Source organism: Rhinopithecus roxellana, chromosome 1 (genome assembly GCF_007565055.1).
Source record: "Rhinopithecus roxellana isolate Shanxi Qingling chromosome 1, ASM756505v1, whole genome shotgun sequence".
Classification (NCBI taxonomy): Eukaryota; Metazoa; Chordata; class Mammalia; order Primates; family Cercopithecidae; genus Rhinopithecus; species Rhinopithecus roxellana.
Window position 1 is genome coordinate 123,732,361 of NC_044549.1, and position 12,282 is coordinate 123,744,642.

Consider the following 12,282-nt stretch of genomic DNA (forward strand, 5'->3'; position numbering starts at 1 on the left):
TTCTACTAAAAATACAGAAATTAGCTGGGCGTGGTAGCAGGTGCCTGTAATCCCAGCTAATTGGGAGGCTGAGGCAGGAAACTCACTTGAACCCAGGAGGCAGAGTTTGCAGTCAGTTGATATTGTACCACTGCACTTTAGCCTGGGCAACAAAGCGAGACTGTCTCAAAAAAATATAACATAACAAAACATAACATAAGATGGTTTTTAGTGTCCTGGTAAACAAAATCCTGGAGCGGGGGCGTTATTTTTATTTTTATTTACTTATTTATTTTCAAGTCAAGGTTTCACTGTGTCACCCAGGCTGGAGTACAGTGATGCTATCATGGCTCACTGCAGCCTTGACCTCTTGGGCTCAAGCGATCCTCCTACCTTAGCCTCCCAAGTAGCTGGGACTCCAAGCTTGTGCCATCATGCCCAGCTAATTATATGTTACCTTTTTTTTTTTTTTTTTTTGGTGGAGACGGGGTCTCACTACGTTGCCTGGGCTGCTCTGAACTCCTGGGCTAAAGTGATTAGAGGGAGGGTTTTAGAATGCACACATTTGTATAAAGAACTTAGATGAGGAGAGCGCACATGCTTAGAAAATTGTGGAAACTGCAAAGCTGTGTGTAGGTATAGAGGTGGGTAGGGGAAGAGGGTACAGGAGCAGGGAATATCAGGATCCAAAAATATACTGTAAGGTTGAAATGAAGGCTGAATCTAAGTTTCCCACTTACACAAATATGAGTGGGACAGCTAAAAGTAACTGAGGATAGCTTAGTGAATAGCACAAGTGTAATGTGACTGACAAGAACAAACAAACAAGCTAATTTGACCTCAGGCTGAATTAGAGGAACTTAGGACCTAAGAACTCATTTTCTCTAGAATAAGGGTAGTGGTGATCCACCAACTCTGCACCAGTAGCCTACAGCTGGGTGCTCTGTTCCATGTTAGGGACACATGCTCCAAGGAACACAGACCAGAATGCATTTAGAGGATAGTGGTCAGTGTGATGAAGGCCTTGAACCCTGCCACATGAGAAACAGCTGTAGGAAATGGGACATTGTCCTGAGAAAGAAAAATCTTGGTGGTGATAGCAGTCTTTGGCTATCTGAGGTGATGTCATGTGGAAGAGGAATGAGTTGCCCAGAGAGATTTCTTGCTGTCACTGACAGTGTTCACAATTTTTTTTTTTTTGGATGGGCACTTGCTGAAGCTATTTCAGAGGGAAATTAAATATCAGATGAAAAGTTTGATGAATGACTCTGAGTTCCCTTTTAACTCTGAGATCCTGTGAATCTGGCTGTGTGACCATGAGTTGGTCACTGAACTTGGAACCTTAGTTCTTCATCTGTAAAATAATAGAGTAGACTAAGGATTCTTTAGCGCTGAACACAATCTACTGAGTTGCTGCCCAGAGAAGCTAGGTGGTATTACATATTCCCAATCTTCAGCTGTGACTCCTGCAGTTAGGGTGCTTTGGTTGTAAGCAACAGAAACTGACTGTTTAAAGAAAAAAAAAAAAAAAAGAGTTTGTTGGAAAGAAGTGGGAAATTCATATAATCTATGAAATGACTGAAGAACAAGACTTGAAGAAGGCAGAAACTAGAGCGTCCTCCCCTGGTATGCCATGGGGGTGCATTGGCTGTGATAGATTTTTCCCTTATTCTTAGGTCACTATTCAACATTCAAAGTCCAGATGACAGAGTCAGTCCCTTGGACCTAACTTGGCCTCAAGCCTGCTCCTCGGCAGGAAGGTCAGGACACCTTGATTGTCGGCCCAAGGTCATTCCCCAAGATGAAATCAAAAGCTATTACTAGAACAAGACCAAATAACATGTCCCCTACAACCTCCACCCTTTTCTCTCCCATTTATGATAGCACATCAGACTCAAGAGAGTGAGCAGCATTATGGTGGAAATAATCTTCAATCTATTTCAACTTACCTTTAAAAGCGAAAAATGCACTCATCTGGATGCTCACATTTTTACCAGTAGTAGCCCACGTGACATGTCATAACTGGGTGCTGAAATGCTGACAAGTCTGAGAACACGACTCCCCTAGGAGACAGACACGCTGATGGGCTTGTGCATTCACAAACAGATATCGGATGCCTACTATGTGTCAAGGCCTGTGCTAGACACCGAGACTCATTAAGTCAGTGCAAAAAATGGAAAGGTTAAATGTTTGCCCCCGGGTAAACGCAAAGGGCAAGTGCATTGCATCAGGGTTAAACAGGGTGGGGTTGGCCAAGGAGGGATTCCTTTCAGGCTCGGACCTCGCAGCCCAAACGTGGCCCGCCCTAGCCCCACCCCCGAGTGACCCCACACTCCAGCCGTCCAATCCCGTCGCCACCCTGTCCAGTCTCCACCACGGGAGGCTCCACTCCGGGTTCAGGCCGCCTGGGGCGTTTGCATTCCTCTGTGGGAGATGGCGCCTCCCAGAATGAGAACATTTGTGTCCCGGGCCAGCAGGTGTTACCTGAGTAAGATTGAGATTCTCTCACCAGGCGACAAGGCTTGTTGTGCCCGAGACAGGCACAGCTCAGATTCCCTCCCCGTGGTAATTAACCCAGGGAAAAATGTAACCAATCCCCGAGACTCGGGCCTCCAGCCAGCCGCCCGCTGGCTCCGTCCTTCCCCACGCGAGGGCCAAGCCTGGAAGGATTGCGCGGGGCGGGGGGCGGTGAGGGCGGCGGGGGGCGGTGAGGGCGGCGGGTGGAGGTGGGAGGGCTTGAGATGGATCCCGGCTGGGAGGACGTCCCAGGACCCCTGCCGGGCGGCGGGCTAGAAGCGTGAGGCGAAGGTCATGGAAAGCCCGCGGGCACCCACCGCGGGGGTGCGGCCCGGGCGTCCCGGGCGCCGCGGCGATTTACCGCGCCTGGAGGTCACCGCTCCGCATCCCAGGGCGGGGCAGGAGGCTGGGTCCTGCTGATCCCAGAAGACATAGCAGCACGGAGACACTAATCCGCTGTTTTTACACATAAACACTTCACACGAGAGAGATTACGTACCTCACATTGCAGTCATAGAGGGATCTGTGGGTGTTAGAGGCTTTCAGCTGCTGCTCTCGGGTGCATTGTGGGACAGAGCTTAGCAGGGAGGGAGCAGAAGCCGCGGCAGCCTCGCGGGTTCTAATCTCCCACCTGCCGCTCGCCCTAGATCATGGGGTCTCCCTGGACCTCAGTTTTCTCATCTGCGCAGTGGGTTAAGCTAAAACCTGTGCATCTCTTTGCCTTTTAAGGATAAAACTGAGACTCCAAAGAGTGTTTGGAAAAAACACGTCAGGAGTGTGCAAGGGTTTCTTTGAACTGTGGATCTCATATCCCTGTCTGGCCTGCACATTTGCTCACCAAGGAATGCCAATTTCGTGGTTTTTTTTTTTTAAATGGTGGTAATTGACTTGAAGGAAACCAACCTAATTGCTTGGCTGGATGACTGTAGAGAGGCAGGGGATAACCAGGTGGAAGAGGGCTGCTGCTTTGCAGAGATTCTCTCAGGGAAAGAAGGAATGGGACTAAGGCCTGGAGTGTGATTTTTTTTTTTTTAATTTTTTTGTAAAGATTCCTGTGATCAGAACCACTCTTGAGTCTGCTGAGTAGAGTAGTAGACCGGAAATCATTTTGAACCAAACCTCTCATTTAACAAATAAGGAAAGCGAGGCCCAGATAGGAGAAAGTGACTTACCCAAGGGCACACAGCTGTTGGCCAGAGGCAGCTCTGGGATTACTTTGAGGCTGATTGAAACTACCTTCCCTGACCTGGACTTTAATCTCATCTCCCCCAGGCTCCACTCCATGTGAAACCAGGTTTTAGGATTTGGGCCTTTCCCTCAAAGAATTCATGGAGTTGTTTACTACATCCAAAGCATTTTGAATTCCTCTGGTTAAAGGTACTCTCTATCACTATGTCTCTCAAATGAGGCAAGGCAGGAGGTTTCAGGGGTTAAGGAGTGAGTACTCACTGGTGTGGAATTTAGCAGAGGTGAGATTTTCATGGGCACTGTGTACTTTATCAGTTTACAACTTGCTGTTAATAGAGGCCATTAATCACAGCCAACTGCAGCTGGCTTAGCCTGGGACAGGGACTGTCCAGCCATGATTAGGAGGGGCAGGCGCAGGCAGGAGTGACCAGGGAAGGACCTCCTACATTTACCCTTGAGGCCCGAAAATCAGTCCTAGGAAGAAGACAGTGGAATAAGTGCTCCCAACATGAAGACACTGGCACATATAAATGGTGTCTCACTGTCTCCGGCTGAGTCCTTCCAAATGACCCAAACTGAGTAAAATGCCTAACACAGTGTCTGGCACACATTAGGTGCTTAATGAATACTCTGGAATTTGAAAGGCCTTGCCCCAAACATCAAGATAACATTTTATTCCCACGTTACAAGCATGGAAACAGAGGAATAGAAAGGTTAAATTATTTCACCCAAGTTATAGAGTAAGGAAGTGGCAGAGCTGGGATTCAAACTCAGACCCTCTGGCTCCAGAGTACATCCTCTGAGCCACCCAGCAGGGATGGGCCTGGGAAGAACTTACTAACAGCCTAGTTGTCAGCCTCAGACTCCATCCACCCAAAATATCCTCCCTCCCTCTAGCTGGGTGTGTGCAGCTCTTGCTGGAGAAGGGGTGACCAAGATGACCTCTGGAGGCCCTTGCAGATTTACAATCCTCCAATCCCCCCCTGGAGAATTCCTCCCTCTCAGACTTCACTTGCTTCTCTTTCTGTACTGTCCAACAGGCCGGTCTGGGCCTCCTGACTGAGTTCAGCTGTCACTGTGGGACAGAAGAGGAGTGTGCAAACCCTGTAGGATTAGGGTTGCTGATGAGGCAACCATCAGAAGACATCACTTGACAGGGCCTCTCTATTTCATGAGTCATGAGGGCTGAGCATGGAGCCCTCTTCCTGCTCCTCCAGAAGCCCTGGCCTCCCCGTGACCCAGCCCTTCTTGTTTCCACCTGATGCTTCTCTCACAGCTGCCATGATTTCATAATCTTTTGTTATAACCTTCCACGTCATCCCTCCATCATCTGATCTCAGCTCACACAGAGGGCTAGGAGGTACAAAAGTCCACTTCCTGTTTCTCAGCTGGATGATCCCTCCTCCATGCCCAACTGAGAGCTCTTCTTACAAATCTCCATAGAAGGGGGTTCTTCATGTTTCTTGTCAATGTTTTTCAGTGTTGACAACTTATAAGTCTGGGGCATTTGGTGAAATGGAATTTCTGGGGGAAGGCTTTCAGGGATTTGTTGGGGCATATATAAGGATTTAAAGTATTCAGATAATCTAGCTCAGGGGTCTGCAAACTTTTCCTGTAAAGGCCTAGATAGTGAATAATTTAGGCAGGTTATACAAGTTCTGTGGCAACGACTCAGTTCTGCTGTTAGAACACAAAAGCGGCCACAGGTGATAGGTAAATAAATGAATGTGACTTTTTCCAATAAAACTTTATTTACAAAACTAGACTGTAGACCAGGTTAGGCTTGTGAGCCATATAGTTTGCTGGTCTCTGATAGAAGTGGTTTAAGGTTGGGGACTGGGTGGGCACCCCAGTAGGCAGCAGTGGGCAATTTCTGTGTAATGCCGTTGGCTGGACCTGCACAAGCATGGGACACCTCCCTCACCCCTCCCACCAGAGGTCATCGGTGGACAGAGGCCACTGGGAAGTACTAATCAAGGGTCAAGATTGCTCTTCTGTAATGGAGCTGTGGGGTGCTGTGTCAAAAGGGAGGAGGAGACCCATCGGTCATTTTTTTTTTAGAAGGCGCCTAACTCTGCCACCCAGGCTGGAGTGCAGTGGAGTGATCTCGGTTCACTGCAACCTCCACTTCCTGGGTTCAAGCAATTCTCCTGCCTCAGCCTTCCAAGTAGCTGGATTATGGGCATTTGCCACCATGCCTGGCTAATTTTTGTATTTTTAGTAGAAATAGGGTTTTGCCATGTTGGCCAGGCTGGTCTCGAACCTGTGACTTCAGGTGATCTGCTGGCCTTGGCCTCCCAAAATGCTGGGATTACAGGCTTGAGCCACCACACCTGGCCCCCACAGGTCTTCTGACCACTGTATTCAGTCCTGATCTGCCCAGCCTTCTCCCTAAGGAAGGAGACCCACACAAATCTCAATGACGAATGCGTTTATCTTCTCCGGCTGGAGCAGCAGCAGCAGCTTACTAGGCCTTTTGGATGCACTTCGGAAGAAATCCGGAAGCAGAACCTCATTAGATTGTGTGTGGCTGGTGAGGTGGTTTTTGCTCAGGACAGGGTGCCCAACAGCTCTGAGAGGTCTTTGGTGAGGAGGGGCCTCAAGGAATTACCTCAGATGTAATGGACTTATTTCATTTCCTCTGGGGCATCCCTCTTTCTTCCACCTCTAAGCCTCTGCATATACTGTTTCCTCTGCTGCTTCTTCCATCTTCTCCACTTAGCTAAGTCCTTCTCATCCTGTCGGCTCCTCCAGGAAGCCTCCTCAGATTGCTCTCCTCCCTCAGTTCGGTTGATCTTCCTGTATGTGCTCCCATTGAGCTCTGATTCATAGTCTCCCACTAAAGCCTTTGTTATGCTTCTCTGTGATCACTTGTTTCACCTGTATCTTCCACTAGAATGTAAGTTAGACTGAAAACTCTGTGAGGACAAGGACCCCAGCATCTTGCACAATATCTGGTCTACATAAGTAGCTCAATAAATATGTATTAAATGAATTAATGAATTTCTCTCACGTCAGTGGGCAGAACTTTCCTTTAACTATTGTGAAAATGAATGCGTCCATCACATTCTCTGTAAACTTCTCAAGAAGTTTGAGAGAGTAAAGATCCTTTCCTGTGGTTATAGAACCAACCTTTCCCTTTCAGCTTCTGTTCCTATTAGTATGTGTGCCGCATGTTCCAAGAATTGTTTGAACAGAGGCAGACACCTTGTTTCAGTGGGCCTTCATTTGGAGAGGAAAGTGATGGGAGGAATATTTTCCTGGACTCCTCCTGGCAGGGGAACTTCCTGTCTCCCTTTATTCTTAGGCACCATATTATTTCTCCGTGACTTAGTTCCCCTTCATAAGTATGAAGGTATACCCAGAGCTCTAGGAGGCCAAGGGAGGAGGATCACTTGAGTCCAGGAGTTCGAGGTTGCAGTAAGCGATGATGACTGTGCCACAGCACTCCAGCCTGGGTGACAAAGTGAGACCTTGTCTCTAAAAATAAATACATACATATACACGTACATACATACATACAAAATAAGTACAAAGGTACAGTGTTTTGTGTGCGTGTGTGTGTGTCTGTGTGTGTTGTTGTGTGAAGGAACCCTTGGTAGAGTGAGTATTTACCTTGGGAGTCGTTTGAGGGGTTTTCTTTTGAAGGGGGTGTTCCTGAGCTCATTGTGTTCTTCAGAAAATTCCAACTGTAACTGGGATTAGGATTTTTACACCACTGCAAATTAACTGCAGACCACCCCCAACCCTCCTCTCCCACCAGCTGGGGAACATGGACTGGGCTTGCAGCCTAAGGGTTCTGATAATACCCCTTGGACTCAGCAACTGTCTCCCAAGGAGCAGCAAGAACCTTCCAGATGTCATCATACCAACCTTCCCAATTTCCCCAGAAAGGAGGAGAGGCGCCCAGATGTGTGTTGCAGAGTCAGGGAAACTGAAACACAAGTTGAAGAAAATCAGGTGAAAGGAGCCAGTGAGAATTTGAATTCAAATAGCAGCCCACCCTCCCTTCTGTGCACCGCCTTGCTCTAGCCGCACTGCTGTGTTCCTCAGCGCCCTCAATGGGGCCACTGGAGGTGATAGCTCTGCTGCCCCCAGGCTGGTCAGTGCCCAACTTGTGGGTGGACAGGGGGTGGGGAGAGGAGGAAGGAAAGATGCGTTTCCAGCCTGTTCAGGCATCCTCCATGCCCTTCTCTCCTTATCTCTTTGGAAAACCTGTATTGATCTATTTTCACCCTTTTCTTTGGGGCCAGCCATAAATGGCCCCAATCACAGCCCTTGGGTAGTGTCAGACCTGTGACTCAGGAGTTGTTGATTCTCTTGATTTCAGGATTTTGGGACTTTGGTGGGATAATCTTTGAGGAATTCTTGGGGGGCAGCTGGAATGAGCCTGCTTGGAAGCTCAGCTAGGCCTTGGTTATGAGCAAAGCATGTTTATGGGATATTAAAAATAGATTGCAAGCAAATATATGCATCTCTTTCTATTCCTGGCCCTTTGTCTCTGGTCTCTGGCCTCTCACCTCCTGGGGTGGCCCTCAGTACAGGGGTTTGATTTGCCCAGGTCCCCTTTAGACTGTAGAGCTTCCGCAACCCCCTGCCCTTAAGACTTGCCCTCCTTACCCATAGTTCCAGGTTCTTCTCACCTCCTCTCCTCACCATAGTGTCCCTGGCAGAAAAGCTAACAATTAACTGAAGGTAATTAATAGCCTGGGCAGCTCATTCATTGCTAGAGCTGGAGAGGTACTAAATCTTCTCCAGCCAGTCAAGGGCAACCTCCTGTAGGTCATTTAGTAGGGGAGGTCCGTGTCAAGTTCTGAGACTGGCCTTGCTGGGTGAGAAGCCTCACCCTAGCACCTGTAGTCCTGAGCTGGCCACTCTCTGACTGTCCTGTCCACACCCCTCTCCATTCCTCAGGCAGTCATTCGGTAAACATGTGATATGTTTAGTCTGCTCAGGTCTCTGCCCTTAAAGATCCCATCTCCTGGCAAAACACCCAGGGCTGAGTAATTCCTGGGCAGAACCCAGGCTGAGGTGCTGTGGGGATAACCAGAGGGAGAAGGAGACACCGTCCTCTCCTTAGGGAGCTCACAGGGATTGTGTATTGAGTGTGCGGGGGGGTGGGGTGGGGAGGGGAATGGATAAGACATGCAGGCCTGGTCTCTGGAAGGCATTCATGTGATGCTGGAATGGCAGCAGATGGAGGAGGAGATAGAGAGGAGAGGGCAGGAGGAAACTGAGTCAAGAATAGTTAACCACGGAAGGTTTCTGGCAGAGACAGTTCTTTAATAAGCTTTGAAGAATGGCACTTGACAAAAAGAAAGAGATCCAGATTCAGAGCAGATTAAGTGACTTTAAAATAGGCTCAGAGGCAGCAAAGGGGACCTTCTATTGGAAGGACTACAATAAGGCTCTTGCAGGTATGCTGGGCTAGAATAAAATTCTAGTATCACCAGAATTTTCTCTCTCCAGATTAGACCTAGGAGAAGAATGATGAGGCAAGAAAGGTGTCACATTTCAGGGCAGGACTTACAATCTTAAGACTAAATTGTCTGGTGCCTAGACGTGTGTGTATGTGTCATATGTATGCATGTGTTTACACACATGTTAGACAACCAAATGTGTGAAGTTCTTCTATGGGTGAGGCAGTGGAGAAAGCAAGGAGTGTGTGCACATATATGTCATAGGTAGCAAGGTGAGCTGTGTATGGGGGTGAGCGTAGGCTGTGGCCAGAGCTATGAGACAACCTGTGAACATGTGTGAATCCCTGCTGAAGACAGGGATGGTGTGTGATGGCCTGGTGAGGGAAGATCACTAATTTAAAAAGAAGATGACAAAGCCAGGCACGGTAGTGCACACCTGTAATTCCAGCCCTTTGGATGACTGAGGTAGGCGGATCACATCAGGAGTTCAAGACCAGCTTGACCAACATGGTGAAATCCGTCTCTACTAACAATACAAAAATTAGCCAGTTGTGGTGGCACATATCTATAATCCCAGCTACTCAGGAGGCTGAGGCAGGAGAATTGCTTGAACCCTGGAGGCAGAGGTTGCAGTGAGCTGAGATTATGCCATTGCACTCCAGCCTGGGTGACAGAGTGAGACTGTCTCAAAAAAAAAAAAAAAGAAGAAGATGACATGGGTCAGAAGAGGGGCATCCCTGTATCTCTGTGCCCCCCTTTCTTGTGATCCCCTCTCTTTTTCTCCTTCAGACCCTAGCTATGGTCTGCTCTCTGGTTGTCCCTGAGGTGCATTCATGCCCTGCCATGCACCTCCATGTGCACTATTCTCCTCCTTCAGCTTTGCTCTTACATACACATGCCCCTTGGTATGGTTTGAATGCCCCCTCCAAAACTAATGTTGAAATGTAATTGTCATTGTGGTGGTATTAGGAGGTGGGGCCTTTAAGAGGTGATCAAGTCATGAGGACTCTGCCCTCATGGGAGAATTAATGCCATTATCTTGGGAATGGGTTAGTTATCATGGACGTGGGATCCTGATAGAAAGGATAAGTTTATCCCCCTTTCTCTTTCTGTCTCATGCACTCTTCTGCTTTCTGCCTTCCATCATGAGATGACATTCACCAGATGTTGGCGCCATGCTCTTGGACTTCCCAACCTCCAGAATGACGAACCAAATAAATTTTTATCATTCATAAATTACACAGCCTGTGATGTTCTGTTACAGCAGCATAAAACAGACTTAGACCCTCTTCAAACCCAATATCTCCACCCTCCCTCATCCATTTCTACCCTGTCCCAGAATCACCAGGCTACAAAAGAGGAGGAAGTCAGATATAGACCTTCGATTATTGGTGCCCAGGGAAGAGCACAAGCTAACAACTCCATGGCTCCCAGTATTTCTGATGTGAAGTCCATCCCTACCATGCCAGTGAATCAATGTCATTGGTGGACTGATCTCAGAGGAGCACCTACACTAACATTAGCCACAGAAAAGCCCAGGTTCCATTTCTCTCTTCTTTTGGCCCCAGCCTCCATCTTCCATGTGACTCTCCCATCTCCTCCATGTGACTCTCCCATCTCCTCCCTCTCTTTGGCCCTGTGATTATCCAGGCTGCTGCCTGAGTATGTCCTTCTCATCTCCATATTTCCTTCCCCTCCACCTCCATCACCACTTTTCCACCACTTTCCCACTTTGTCTGTGGCTGCAATTCCTCTCTGGCCTCAGCTGCAACCAACCTGTCACTTTGCTGTGGAGTCAGAGAATTGCTAGAGAGAAGTGGAGAGGGTGGGCGAGAGAGAGTTGGCTTAGGGGGCACAGCAGACACAGCTTCTCAAGATGTTTAGGTTTCATTCCTTCATCAAATATTGCTGAACTGAGCTCAACACAGGAAACTCATCAGTGCATAAAATACACATACAATTCTTGCCCCATAGAGTATTCAGTTTAGTAGATTAGACAAATTCTTAAAAAAATAACTACTCAGTTACATAATGATAAACTGTGACAAGTCAGTAAGTCCTTAGAATCTACCTACAAGTACATCTAGAATCTGACCTGCTCACCATCTCCACTGTGACACCGTTGTCCGAAGTGTCATCCTCTCTCATTTAGATTATTGCAGGGGCTGCATATCTGGGTCTCCGACTTTCCACCCCTTTTTCCCTTCAGTCTATTTTCAACCCAGCAGCCAGGCCAGTCTCTTAAAAACATGAGTTACAAATTGTGATCCCTCTGCTCAAAACATTGCAACTGCTTCCCATCTTATTCAGAGTAAAAGCCAAGGTCATTAGTATGGCCTTATAGCCCAATGTGATCACTGGCCCCTTTGCTCTCTGATAATTCTCCTCCCACTTCCCCTCTGCTCCCTCCACTCCAGGCTCATGGCCTCCAGGTGGTAAAAGTGGAATTTAAACCTGGGTCGATCCGGTTCAAAAGTCCATGCTTCTTCCACTAATAATATTGTCATCCCTTCTTACAAATAAGGAAACAGACATTCAGTGAGTTTAAGACTAGGCTGTAGTCACATGACTAGGAAATGTCAGCATAATTGTAAATCCTGAGATAGTCTCCATGACATTTCTTCCAGAGGATCATAAATGTCCCCCAGTGTGGACCAGGATATGATATTGTTGACAGTTCAGGTCCCTTCCACTGTACCAAATTCCTCATAATTCTCATTTCTACCATAGCTTGTGGTCTTGGTCCTTTTAGCTTATGGTCAGTTTAGAGTGATCTCAGAAAGTCAACCAGGAAATGAAAATTTCTCTTCCTTTACATTCTCATGCTACCAGAATGTAAGGGCAGTGTTTTTCATCCCCACGAGTTTTTAAAATAAAGTAGAGGGTAGCACCTGGGAAGTCTGCTCCCAGCCTCTTGTAGAGAGGGCACTCAGGGCACTCTAGGAGATTCAGGAGATGCCAATGAAAGCTTTCATGGTATCATCAGTGGAGCCATCATGAGAGGACAGCAAAAAGCTCTTTAGACAAGAAAGCCCCAGGAGAGAACCAGCAGGCTCAGGACACCATTTTCCACTCATGTGGGTCAGATCACACCCATGCAATAAGAAGAAACGGGAAAGAAAGTCTCAGAGAATTTTCTTCAGCATGGAGATGAACACCAGTGTTAACTATCTTCAGG